This window comes from Bos indicus, chromosome 24 (genome assembly GCF_029378745.1).
Source record: "Bos indicus isolate NIAB-ARS_2022 breed Sahiwal x Tharparkar chromosome 24, NIAB-ARS_B.indTharparkar_mat_pri_1.0, whole genome shotgun sequence".
NCBI lineage: Eukaryota > Metazoa > Chordata > Mammalia > Artiodactyla > Bovidae > Bos > Bos indicus.
The window spans coordinates 15,553,481-15,568,179 of NC_091783.1; the positions used below are offsets into that span (position 1 = coordinate 15,553,481).

General features: G+C 40.0%; 1 pseudogene; it reads left to right on the top strand.

Annotated features, from left to right (window-relative positions):
• The first annotated feature begins 2,307 nt into the window (after positions 1-2,307).
• Positions 2,308-14,699, top strand: part of LOC109577644 (N-acetyllactosaminide beta-1,3-N-acetylglucosaminyltransferase 2-like) — a 46,602-nt pseudogene continuing 34,210 nt past the window's right edge.

Below are 14,699 nucleotides of genomic sequence, written 5' to 3' on the forward strand. Positions count from 1 at the left end.
ATTGATCACTTTGCATTGAGGAAGCCTTTCTTATCTCTTCTTGCTATTCTTTGGAACTCTGCATTCAGATGTTTATATCTTTCCTCTTCTCCTTTGCTTTTCGCTTCTCTTCTTTTCACAGCTCTTTGTAAGGCCTCTCCAGACAGCCATTTTGCTTTTTTTGTATTTCTTTTCCATGGGGATGGTCTTGATCCCTGTCTCCGGTACAGTGTCACGAACCTCATTCCATTGCTCATCAGGCACTCTATCTATCAGATCTAGGCCCTTAAATCTATTTCTCACTTCCACTTTATAATCATAAGGGATTTGATTTAGGTCATACCTGAATGGTCTAGTGGTTTTCCCTACTTTCTTCAATTTAAGTCTGAATTTGGCAATAAGGAGTTCATGATCTGAGCCACAGTCAGCTCCTGGTCTTGTTTTTGCTTACTGTATAGAGCTTCTCCATCTTTGGCTGCACAGAATATAATCAGTCTGATTTCGGTGTTGACCATCTGGTGATGTCCATGTATAGAGTCTTCTCTTGTGTTGTTGGAAGAGGGTGTTTGTTATGACCAGTGCATTTTCTTGGCAAAACTCTATTAGTCTTTGCCCTGCTTCATTCCGTATTCCAAGGCCAAATTTGCCTGTCACTCCAGGTGTTTCTTGACTTCCTACTTTTGCATTTCAGTCCACTATAATGAAAAGGACATCTTTTTTGGGTGTTAGTTCTAAAAAGGTTTTGTAGGTCTTCATAGAACTGTTCAACTTTAGCTTCTTCAGCGTTACTGGTTGGGGCATAGACTTGGGTTACTGTGATAACGAACAGAGATCATTCTGTCATTTTTGAGATTGCATCCAAGTACTGCATTTTGGATTCTTTTGTTGACCATGATGGCCACTCCATTTCTTCTGAGGGATTCCTGCCTACAGTAGTAGATATAATGGTCATCTGAGTTAAATTCACCCATTCCAGTCCATTTCAGTTTGCTGATTCCTGGAATGTTGACATTCACTCTTGCCATCTCTTGTTTGACCACTTCCAATTTTCCTTGATTCATGGACCTGACATTCCAGGTTCCTATGCAATATTGCTCTGTACAGCATCGGACCTTGCTTCTATCACCAGTCACATCTACAGCTGGGTATTCTTTTTGCTTTTGGCTCCATCCTTTCATTCTTTCTGGAGTTATTTCTCCACTGATCTCCAGTAGCATATTGGGCACCTACTGACCTGGGGAGTTCCTCTTTCAGTGTCCTATCATTTTGCCTTTTCATAGTGTTCATGGAGTTCTCAAGGCAAGAATATTGAAGTGGTTTGCCATTCCCTTCTCCAGTGGACCACATTCTGTCAGATCTCTCCACCATGATCTGCCCATCTTGGGTTGCCCCACGGGCATGGCTTAGTTTCATTGAGTTAGAAAAGGCTGTGGTCCTAGTGTGATTAGATTGATTAGTTTTCTGTGAGTATAGTTTCACTGTGTCTGCCCTCTGATGCCCTCTTGCAACACCTACCATCTTACTTGGGTTTCTCTTACCTTGGGCACAGGGTATCTCTTTATGGCTGCTCCAGCAAAGCGCAGCCAATGCTCCTTACCTTAGATGAGGGGTATCTCCTCACCTAGAACATGTCAAAGAATAAGAATAATAAATGTTTTTCTTGAGTCACTGCTGTTGGTGTCCTTTTCCTCACTGGGAGTCACAGTCCACCTTACCTTCCTAGGATGCCCTCCAACAATGTGCTGATCTCTGGACCTGCTGAGGGTGCAGCTCAGATTCTAATCTGGTTCTACTCCTGTGTGTTCTTGCCTCCAATGTCCACAGCTTTCAGAGCTAGTGTGTTTTCTTTTGTGGGAGCTCTCAGTGGCCTTTTATATATTCCATAGACACAGAGTCTGCCTAGTTGATCATGTGGATTTAACCTGCAGCTTGTACAGCTGGTGGGAAGGTTTTGTGTCTTCTTCCTTGGCCAAATTGCCCATGGGTTTCAATTGTGGTTTTATTTCCACCTCCACATGTGGGTTGTCCACTGGGGTTTGGTCCTGAGGCTGTCCTGGAGGGCTTGGGTTTGCCCTTATGAGGGCCAGGTGTGGAAGTAGTGCAGCTGCTTGGGTCGCAGGGGTTGTGGCAGCACTAGGTACTCATGAGAGTTTATGGCTAGGGCAGCAGGAAATATGGTGCTCTAGAAGGGTATGGCAACGAGTATTGGCCAATACACTCCAGTATTCTTGCCTGGAGAACCCCCCTCCCTGACATAGAAACCTGGCAGGACACAGTCTACAGGGTTCCAAAGAGTCTGTCATGAAATAAGCGACCCTGCATACATAGATGCAAGACATTTTTGCCTGTGGCAGCTCTGCCTCAATGAGAGTTGAGCATGAAGGTGGCACAGCTGCTTGGCTTATGGGGACCCTGGCAGTGCCAGGTGTATAGGGACATGGACTGCCTCCACTGCAGAAATTATGGCCCTATCAGTCTTTTTTAGAACCTCTTGTAGCTGGTCATCAGAAGGCCTCTTTAGCCAGTCTTTCTATGTAGCTCTACTCATTCAGGCACATAGAAGGCTCCCTAGCTTGGGATCCTTCTCTGTTGTTTGCTGCATCAGGCACATAGAAGGGACCCCTAGCTGGGGTCCTACTCATAGATGTGCCGTAGATCATCACATCAGTCACTTAAAGGAGCAGCCTTGGTGGGGTCCTACTCTGTAGTTCAGTGCATCAGGTCTTTGATGGGCCAGCCTCTCTATTATTCAGATGCTGGCCTGTGGGGAGAGAGAGGCTATGGTGATGGCTCCACACTCTACGTATGACTCAGAAGTACCACCTTGTTTCCATGGCTGCAAGGCTTTTTCCACAGTCATTTTCCCCCAGTCTTCTCCCTCACATTCCCTCAATGTGTCTCTCTGCAGTCAATGGCAGCCCTTGCCCTGAGATTGCTCCATAATCCCTAAACTCCAGCTCCCAGCTGCTGCACCTTTCAGAGGACCAGCGTTCCTGTCCAGGGTGTGTATGGCTGTGGCAAGGACGGTCTGATTCTCATTCCGTTTAGGCTGTCACAGATCAGCTGTTTCACTCTCAGCCTTAAATGTTTCTCTTCTGACTCAGACAGTTGCCCCGATGTTGTGATTGGACCCCTGCTTCAGTTCCCCCACCTGCTGAAGGTAGGTCCAGTCCTACTAACACTCTTCTTTTTCCCCTAGTTCCTTCCTCCTACTGAGTTTTGTATGGTTTTATATATTCTTTTCCACTGGTCAGGTACTCCTGTCTGCTCTCAGCTGGTGTTCCATGTGCACTTTTGTGTCTGAAGGTGTATTCCTGAGGTATCTGTGGAGAGAGATGTACTCCACATCTACTTACTCCTCCACCATCTTGTTCTCCTGTTTGCAGTTTTGGACAAGTGAAAATCAACCTGCTATGACCACTAATGTTCAAATCTTTGTATTGATGTAGGTTTTCATTTATTTTAATTAAATATCTAAGTGTGAAATGGCTAGATCATATATTACATGCATATTTAAGAACTCATCAAATATTTTCCATAGGAGTTGCACCACTTTACATTCTTACCAGTAGTGCACAACAGTGCCAGTATCTCCACATTCTAGCCTAAAGTTATAACATTTGTAACATGTGTGTAGTGGGTCTTGTGCTTATAATTTAAAATTTCCTCTTGATTATTGACTATATTTTTATGTTCCTTTGCATCTGTCTTCTGTGAAGTAAGAGAGGGGAGTAATTGCTCAAAAGTTTTGCCATTTAAAAATGTTGTTTTCTTATTAAGTTTTGATAATTGGATTTACTTATTTTGAATACAAGTTCATTATCAGATATAAAGTGAAAGTGTTAGTTATTCAGTCATGTCTGACTCTTTGTGACCCCATGGCTCCTCTGTTAATGAAATTCATCAGGCAAGGATACTGGAGTGTGTAGCCATACCCTTCTCGGGGGGATCTTGCCCTCCCAGGGATCAAACTTGGGTCTCCCACATTGTGGGCAGATGCTTTACCATGTGAGTGTCCATATATGACACTCACAAATTGCAAATATTTTCTCCATAACTGTTACTTATCTTTTCTTTCTTACAGTGTGCCTTTTGAACAAAAGTTCCATGGCTTGGAAATCCTCTCAAGGTAGTAAGCTAAGCCAATCACAGACCTCACTTCATCTGGTTACTCTTTTTCAGGCATCATTGTCCCTTATTTCAAGACACTGAGTGTCTTGAAAACCAGTGTTTCATATATTTTGTTTACTCCTTTGGTTGTTTCATTAGGAGGGCAAACCTAATTCCTGTTTTCCTTCTTGAATGGAAACCAAATTTTCCTTAATCCACATGAATGTTTTTAGATAATCTTTCTTTTCTCTTAATCAAGAGTATTTGCAAGTACTTTGTCGAAATTTAATCTCAGTAAGACATCGTCTATTTCAATATATCATTATTTTTAGATACCCCTCCTCCCAGAAGTCTAATGCCACTTTATGATCCAAGTGAGATTTTTCCATGTTCCAAAGTGCTATAACCCACTGACTGTAGAGAACCGTCTCTACCAGGAACCTCGTGTCTGATACTCAGGATTCACACAGCATCATCAGCTTCTTCCATCTCAAACTCTCTGAAGCATTTAGTGTGATTGACCTCTTATAGAATAAAATACTTTTTTCTATCTACCTATACCTAAGTCTCTAAATACTTAAGTTTTATTTTCATCAGATTTCTACTTTTTCTACATAATGTCTTTCTAAATTTATATTATCTAGATTCCATCTGTATGGCAGTACTCTAAAATTATTTCTCTCCCTTTGATCTCTCCTTGAGAATCAGTCACGTATCTAATGCTGACTTAAAATCTCCATTTGGCTGTCTGTATCTCAACTCAATCTAAGTACTTTTCCCTTAACACTTTTCTTTTCTCTCCTCTCCTGACCAATCAACAAACCGATCAGACTCTACCTTTATTCCACTGAATATGTGTACCACTTTTTAAAAAAGTCTATTCCTCTTTTGGTAGACATTGAAATTTCTTTGTGTCCTGGCTATTACAAATAGTGCTACATTTAACACTGGGGTGCATGCATCCTTTAAAAATATGATTTTCTCTAGATAGATGCCCAGAAGTGAAATTGTTGGATCATATGGTCATTGTATTTTTTATTTTTTTTTAAAGGAAACTCTATACTGTTCTCCATCGTGGCTATACCAATTTACAGTCCCACCAATAGTATAGAAGGACTTCCTTCCCACACCCTCTCCAGCATTTATTGTCTGTAAACTTTTTGATGATGGCCATTATGATTGTTGTGAGGTGAAAGCTCATTTTAGTTTTGATTTGCAATTCTCTCATAATTAGTGATGTTGAACATTTTTTCATGGACGTTCTGGCCATCTTCATGTTTTCTGGCTACTTGTATGTCTTCTTATTTATAAGGCTTCATGAGGTGTTTTATATCTTGGAAATTAGTCCCTTGTTGTTTGCTGTGTTTGCAAGTATTTTGCCCTATTCTGGAAGAAATGTCTTTTCACTTTGTATATGGTTTCCTTTGTTTTGTGGGAGCTTTTAAGTTATATGGGCTTCCCGGGTGGTGCTAGTGGTAAAGAACCTGCCTGCCAATGCAAGAGATATAAGAGATCTTGGTTCTATCCATGGGTTGGGAAGATCCCCTGGAGGAGGGCGTGGAAACCCACTCTAGTATTCTTGCCTGGAGAATCCCATGGATAGAGAAGCCTGGTGGACACCTCTCTCCACAGAATCAGACATGACTGAAGAGACTTAGCATGCATGTCCCATTCATTTTGTTTGTTTATTTTTATTTTCATCACTCTAGGAGGTGGATCAAAAAATTTATTTTAGTGATTTGTGTCAGACACTGTTCTGCCTTTGTTTTTCTCTGAGTTTTATAGTATCCAGCCTTACATTTAGCTCTTTAATTCATTTTAAGTTTATTTTTGCATATGATATTAGATAATATTCTAATTTCATTTTTTTACATGTAGCTGTCCAGTTTTCTCTAGCACCACTTATTGAAGACACTGTCTTTTCCATTGTATATTCTTGCCTCCTTTATCATGGGTTAACTGACTGTAGATGTGTGGGTTTATTTCTTGGCTTTCTATTCTGTTCCATTGAGCTATGTTTCTGTCCTTGTGCCAGTACCATGTGTTTTGATTTCTGTAGCTTTGTAGTATAGTCTTAAGTCAAGAAGTTGGATCCTTCTGGCTCCGTTTTTCTTTCTCAGGATTTCTTCAGCTTTGGGATCTTTTGACTTTCCACACAAATTTTATTTATTTATTTATTTTTTGGTTCTATTTATGTGAAAAATGTCATTGGTAATTTGATAGGGATTGCATGGAATCTGTAGGCTGCCTTGGCTAGTGTAGTCATTTTGACAATATCAATTCTTATATCATATATTATCTTATTTCATGTTATACCCTCTTCTTTTTTCTTTTTTTTCAAGAAGATGACTTAAAATTCTCGTAAGCTTCATTTACTGATATTGAGATGAACTCTTTAGTTTTTACCCTCTAGCAAACGCTTTACCTCTTCTTCAGGTTTGAATGACAAACTTGCATTGTAGAATATCCTAGGTTGTAGATTTTCCCTTGAAAGTGAAAGTGAAAGTTGCTCAGTCATGTCTGACTCTTTGTGACCCCATGGACTGTATGGAATTCTCTAGACCAGAATACTGGAGTGAGTAGCCTTTTCCTTCTTCAGGGATATTCCCAATTCAGGGACTGAGCCCAGGTCTCCCACATTGTGGGCAGATTCTTTACCAGCTGAGCCACAAGGGAAGCCCAAGAAAACTGGAGTGGGTAGCCTATCCCTTCTCCAACAGATCTTTCCAACCCAGGAATCGAACTGGTGTCTTTTGCATTGCAGGTGGATTCTTTTTTTTTTTTTTTTTTTTTTAATTTTTTAAATTTTATTTTATTTTTAAACTTTACATAATTGTATTAGTTTTGACAAATATCAAAATGAATCCACCACAGGTATACATGTGTTCCCCATCCTGAACCCTCCTCCCTCCTCCCTCCCCATACCATCCCTCTGGATCGTCCCAGTGCACTAGCCCCAAGCATCCAGTATCGTGGATCGAACCTGGACTGGCAACTCGTTTCTTACATGATATTTTACATGTTACAATGTCATTCTCCCAAATCTTCCCACCCTCTCCCTCTCCCACAGAGTCCATAAGACTGTTCTATACATCAGTGTCTCTTTTGCTGTCTCGTACACAGGGTTATTGTTACCATCTTTCTAAATTCCATATATATGCGTTAGAATACTGTATTTATGTTTTTCCTTCTGGCTTACTTCACTCTGTATAATAGGCTCCAGTTTCATCCACCTCATTAGAACTGATTCAAATGTAACAAATGGGACCTAATTAACCTTAAAAGCTTCTGCACATCAAAGGAAACTATTAGCAAGGTGAAAAGACAGCCTTCAGAATGGGAGAAAATAATAGCAAATGAAGCAACCGACAAACAACTAATCTCAAAAATATACAAGCAACTCCTACAGCTCAACTCCAGAAAAATAAACGACCCAATCAAAAAATGGGCCAAAGAACTAAATAGACATTTCTCCAAAAAAGACATACAGATGGCTAACAAACACATGAAAAGATGCTCAACATCACTCATTATCAGAGAAATGCAAATCAAAACCACTATGAGGTACCATTTCACACCAGTCAGAATGGCTGCGATCCAAAAGTCTACAAATAATAAATGCTGGAGAGGGTGTGGAGAAAAGGGAACCCTCTTACACTGTTGGTGGGAATGCAAACTAGTACAGCCACTATGGAGAACAGTGTGGAGATTCCTTAAAAAACTGGAAATAGAACTGCCTTATGATCCAGCAACCCCACTGCTGGGCATACACACTGAGGAAACCAGAAGGGAAAGAGACACGTGTACCCCAATGTTCATCGCAGCACTGTTTATAATAGCCAAGACATGGAAGCAACCTAGATGTCCATCAGCAGATGAATGGATAAGAAAGCTGTGGTACATATACACAATGGAGTATTGCAGGTGGATTCTTTACCAACTGAGCTATCAGAGAAGTTTGATAGCTTATAGCACTTTAAATATATCATGCTACTCCCTTTAGGCTTGTATAATCTCTCCTGAAAAATAAGCCGATAGATTTATTGTACTTCCGTTTGTGATTTTTTGTGATTCCCTTTGTGAGTCTTTGTTCTCTCCCTGTCTTTAAAATTCTCTATCTTTAACTTTTTCTATTTTAGTTATGATGAGTCTTGTGTGACTCTCTTAGGGTACATTTTGTTTGGGACTGTCTTTTCATCCTGAACCTGGATATCTGTTCCTTCTTCAGGTTAAGGATCAGCCATAATTTTATCAAACATTTTTCTGCCTGTTTCTCTTCTCTTTCTGGCACCCTGATAATGTGAATATTAGTATACCTGATATTGCTTCAGAAGTACCTTAAAGTATCCTCATTTTACATTTTGTTTTTATTTTTTTTTCATTTCTACTGTGTGATTCTCAGTAGTCAGTCTTCTATGTCACTTATGCATTCTTCTGTATCACTGAATCAGCTGTTAATTCATTCTAGTGCATTTTTCATCTCAGTTATCATGTTCTTCAGTTATGATTAATTCTTTTTTATACACATTCTCATTCTTTACTAAAGTTTTCACTGTGTTCTTCTATTCTTCTTCTCTGTTCAGTGGCCATTTTTATTATTACTGTTTTGAACATTTTATCAGGTAAATTATCTCTGTTTCATTAGGGTTTTATTTTGTGATTTCATCATCTTTCATGTGAAATGTATTCCTCTGTATTTTTGACTTTCTGTCTATGAAATTTGGTGAAACTGTTTCTTATCTCAGTCATGGAGGAGTGTTTTTGCATGGAGGGAGCATCCCTAAGTAATCTGTGTATTCCCAGTGGTTTTGATGGAAGAGCTAGAACTGAAGTGAGAAGTGAGTTCAGGCTGCTGCTTTTCCTGGATTATACCGGCAGCCATTGCCTTGAAGGAAGATGGAACTAACATTAGAGCAACTAGAACCAGAGCTGTGTGCAAGCTGAGACTTCTCCCAGGCTCAATGATAGCTGCTATTCTATTAGAGGCTGGGGCCAGAGTCTGAGGAGTTCAAATAGGAGTCTTGAGGGAATTGGGATTTTCCTTAGTGTGATGGAAGTCTCTGCTTTGGATGAGACATAGCCAGGACCTGAGGGCATGGAGCTACAGTTCTGAGTTGGCTCTTCTTTCCCCATGTTTGCATGTACACTGGTGATGATGGTTTCTTCAATCTGCTGATTTTGAACTGGGCTTGGGAATAAAAATCTATGTATGTGCTCTTTAAGAATGGATGCTCAGTTCCTTACAGGGCTTTAGTAGAACCCACTGGTTTTTAAACCAGTTAAGGAGGCTCATCTTCCTCATAATGGATCCCAGGGCTAGGGTGCCTAATATAGAACTTGCATCCCTCACTCCGTAAGGATGATCCCTGAGGCTGTGATATCATCTTCCTTTTCTACATCAGCCACTAGGAATGTGGGTCATGACTAGATTGCTTCTCCTCCCCTCCTACCAGATACCATGTGGTTCTTTCTTTACAACTACTGTAGAAAAGCCATTCTGCTAATTGATCTTCACATTGGTTTCAGTGAGAGTTGTTGTATATGTAGTTGCAGTTTTGAAGTATTTGCGCAGAGCCTCCTACTCCATCATCTTGATTCTTCTTTCTCTCTCACATTTCTTTCTTTCTTTCCTTCCTTCTTTCTTTCTTGATATGGGATCAGGCTCTGCACTAAATATCATCAGGGTATGCTGAATAGACCAAGCGGTTGCTTGTGTCCTTTTGTAGCTGATAATTATTTGGAAATTTTAGATTCTTTAGGCCTAGAGATTCCTATTAAATCATAGTACACAGGGATCTAACATTTATTTTTGTGGCTAATTAGAACTACTACTAGTAGTGTAGTAGTGTTAGTCACTGAGTCGTGTCTGATTCTTTCTGACCCTAGAGAGTGTAACCCACTGGCTCCTCCATGCACAAGATTCTCCAGGCAAGAATACTGGAGTGGGTTGCATTCCTTTCTACAGAGAATCTTCCCAACCCAGGGATTGAACCTGGGTCTGCTGCATTGCAGGCAGCTTCTTTTCTGTCTGAGCTACAGTGCAGTGCCAGTTATAAATACACAAGTGAACAATCTTTGTAAAGAAAATTTGTGGAAATAATACTACATTTTACCACTTTTGTGGTTTAAACTTTGAAAATAACTTTATCTGAAAATAACTTTATTTGCATTTTTGTTTCATCAACATAGCACTCTGAGAATTCAGGATGTTGTGATGGATTTGCATTGTCATTGTCGTCTATTTCCTTGGCTTTTCCTTCTCTATGCAATTCTGGGTTAATGTGAGATCCAAGAGTGTTTGCATTAGAGTTAAGTTAGAAGAGAAGCACTGGCCCTACTCCTTTAACATTCATATGGTTTATGCATGGCTCTAGTACTGCTTCAACTTACAAATGATACTTATCTGCTGGCTCATTTCATGGTCATGGAGCATCAGCCAGCCCTGCAGCTCCTTTAACTACTGCCAGATTCTACTTCAACATTCTAATTCCTCAATCTGGTGCATATTTAGGTCCATGAAAAAGAGTATCAGCTTCTCTTGTACATACCCTGCATCATAAATGTTGGAGGCTTGGAAGTGGTGGTGAGACATCAACATGGGATACATTATATTCTGTGTCACCAGTTTATCCTTGTTGTTTTTCAGTCACTCAGTCATGTCTGACTCTTTGCCACGTCACAGACAGCAGCACACGAGGCTTCCCTGTCCTTCACCATATGATGGAGTTTGCCCAAACTCACATCCATTAGTTGATGATGTCATTCAACCATCTCATTCCTTCTCCTCCTACATTCTGTCTTTCACAGTATCAGGGTCTTTTCCAATGAACTGGTTCTTCACATCAAGTGACCAAAGTACTAGAGCTTCAGCTTCAGCATCAGTCCTTCCAATGAATATTCAGGATTGATTTCTTTTAGGATTCATTGGTTTGATCTCCTTGCAGTCCAAGGGACTCTCAAGAATCTTCTCCAACACCACAGTTCAAAAGCATCAACATTTCAGCCCTCAGCTTTCTTTACGGTCCAACACTCACATCCACACCTGGCTACTGGAAAAACCATAGCTTTCACTATATGAACTTTGTCAGTAAACTAATGTCTCTGTTTTTTTTAATATGCTGTCTAGGTTTGTAATAACTTTTCTCCCAAGGAGCAAACATCTTTTAATATCATACCTGCAGTCACCATCTATAGTGATTTTGGAGTCCAAGAAAAGAAAGTCTGTCACTGTTTCCATTGTTTCCCCATCTATTTGCCTGAATGGAAACAGTAAGAGAGTTCCAGAAAAACATCTATTTCTGCTTTATTGACTATGCCAAAGCCTTTGACTGTGTGGATCACAAAAATTTTCCACTGTGTGGAAAATTCTGAAAGAGATGGGAATACCAGACCCACCTGACCTGCCTCTTGAGAAATCTGTATGCAGGTCAGGAAGCAACAGTTAGAATCGGGCATGGAACAACAGACTGGTTCCAAATAGGAAAAGGAGTACATCAAGGCTGTATATTGTCACCCTGATTATTTAACTTATGTGTAGAGTACATCATGAGAAACGCTGGACTGGAAGAAACACAAGCTGGAATCAAGATTGCCGGGAGAAATATCAGTAACCTCAGATATGCAGATGACACCACCCTTATGGCAGAAAGTGAAGAGGAACTAAACAGCCTTTTGATGAAAGTGAAAGAGGAGAGTGAAAAGTTGGCCTAAAGCCCAACATTCAGAAAATGAAGATCATGCATCCGGTCCCATCTCTTCATGGGAAATAGAAGGGGAAACAGTGGAAACAGTATCTGACTTTATTTTTTGGGGCTCCAAAAATCACTGCAGATGGTGACTGCAGACATGAAATTAAGAGACGCTTACTCCTTGGAAGGAAAGTTATGACCAACCTAGATAGCATATTCAAAAGCAGAGACATTACTTTGCCAACAAAGGTCCGTCTAGTCAAGGCTATGGTTTTTCCAGTGGTCATGTATGGATGTGAGAGTTGGATTGTAAAGAAGGCTGAGTGCCAAAGAATTGATGCTTTTGAACTGTGGTGTTGGAGAAGACTCTTGAGAGACCCTTGGACTACAAGGAGATCCAACCAGTCCATTCTGAAGGAGATCAGCCCTGGGATTTCTTTGGAAGGAATGATGCTAAAGCTGAAACTCCAGTACTTTGGCCACCTCATGCGAAGAGTTGACTCATTGGAAAAGACTCTGATGCTGGGAGGGATTGGGGGCAGGAGGAGAAGGGGACGATAGAGGATGAGATGGCTGGATGGCATCACTGACTCGATGGACGTGAGTCTGAGTGAACTCCGGGAGTTGGTGATGGACAGGCAGGCCTGGCGTGCTGCTATTCATGGGGTCACAAAGAGTCAGACACGACTGAGCGACTGAAATGAACTGAACTGAATGACCTGGATGCCATGATCTCAATTTTTTGAACGTTGAGTTGTAAGCCAGTTTTTTTACTCTCCTTATTCACCTTCATCTTCTCTTTCACCTTCATCAAGAGGCTCTTCAGTTATTCTTCACTTTCTACCATAAGGGTGGTATCATCTGAGGTTATTGATATTTCTCCCAGCAATCATAATTCCAGTTTGTGCTTCATCCAGCCCAGCATTTTGCATGATGCACTCTGCATATAAGTTAAATAAGGAGAGTGACAACATAGCCTTGATATACTCTATTCCCAATTTTGAACCAGTCCATTTTTTCATGTACAGTTTTGACTGTTGCCACTTAACCTACATACAGGTTTCTCATGAGGCAGGTAAGGTGGTCTGGTATTGCCTACTCTTGAAGGATTTTCCACAGTTTGTTTTGATCCACACAGGCAAAGGCTTTAGCACAGTCATTGAAGCAGAGGTAGAGGTTTTCCTGGAATTCTCTTGCTTTTTCTATGATTCCAGATATTGAGAATTTGAACTCTGTTTCCTCTGTCTTTTCTAAATTCAGCTTGAACATCTGGAAGTTCTCAGTTCACATACTGTTGAAGCCTGGCTTGGAGAATTTTGAACATAATTTTGGTAGCAAGTGAAATGAGTGCAATTGTGCAGTAGTTTGAACATTCTTTATCATTGCCCTACTTTGTAACTGGAATGAAAACTGACCTTTTCCAGTCCTGTGATCACTGCTCAGTTTTCCAAATGTGCTGGCATATTAAGTGCAGCTCTTTAACAGCATCATAGTTTAGGATTTGAAATATTTAATAGTTTAGGATTTGAAATAATTGATATTTCTCCTGGTAATCTTGATTCCAGCTTGTGCTTCATCCAGCCTGGCATTTCATGTGATGTACTCTGCATGTAAGTTAAATAAGCAGGATGAAAATATACAGCATTGATGTAATCCTTTCCCAATTTTGAACCAGTCCTTTATTCCATGTCCAGTTCTAACTGCCTGTCCTGCCCTTTCTCATTTTGTATCTTTCCTTCCCAATTGCTGGGGCTTCCCTAGTGGCTCAGCTGGTAAAGAATCAGCATGCAATGATTCTGCATTATTCTGTAATACTGCAATATTCCTAGGTCAGGAAGATCCACTGGAGAAAGGATAGACTACTCATTCCAGTATTCTTGGGCTTCCCTGGTGCCTCGGCTGGTGAAGAATCCCTCTGCAGTGTGAGAGACCTGAGTTCGATCCTTGGGTAGGGAAAACCCTTTAGAGAAGGGAATGGCTATCCACTTCAGTATTTTGGCCTGGAGAATTCCATGGACTATATAGTCCACGGGGTTGCAAAGAGTGGGACTCTACTGAGTGACTTTCACTTTCCCTTTACCAATTGTTGACATCAAGCCCCAGAACACAGGCACAGATAACAGTGTTATATCGAATGTATAATTTGATCCCAAATTGTGCAAGTTTATATTCCTATAATAAATCCTTTATTCTATATCACTTATAGTAGTTCTTCTCTGACTGAAACTTAACTGACAGAGATACGTATTACTAGATGAGGAAATTATCTCAGAAAAAATTACATAGTAAGTGACAGACATTAAGCTAATGAAGGCTGATGTATTAATTAGTTCATGGACTATAATAATGTAACAAATTAACAGATACAGTGAAATGTAATAATTTGGTAAATTTTCTGAAGTACTAAAGTCATTATTTATCAAAAGTAGAATGAGAACATATACATAAAGAAGAATTGGGCCATTAATATAATTTAAACTTTAGAGCTTCCATGTTTAGTATCTCCAAAGAATTCTCTTCTTCGCTTAGATTTCTGCTACCATTCTTGCTTTTCTAAACACATTTCAGGTTATTTCTAGAATCTATTAGCCCTTGAATTTGAATTTCTATTTTGAACAGCAATTCTTTCTTCAATATCTTCTCAGAAACAACTCATTCCTTTATCACTCTATATTTATTTTTGTGCCAAGGTCTGTATTTATATAAGCGATATATAAATATAAATGTAGAATATTTATCTAATGTATATATATATTTAAAAAATGAAAGTGTTAGTCACTTGGTCATGTGCCACCCCTATGGACTGTGGTCTGCCACACTCCTCTGTTAATCATTTTACCTTTGTTTTAATTTTTAGATCATTATTTAGGACATGACAATCAAGGATAGGAAGTTTCATTAAACAAGAAGTATTAAGAGATT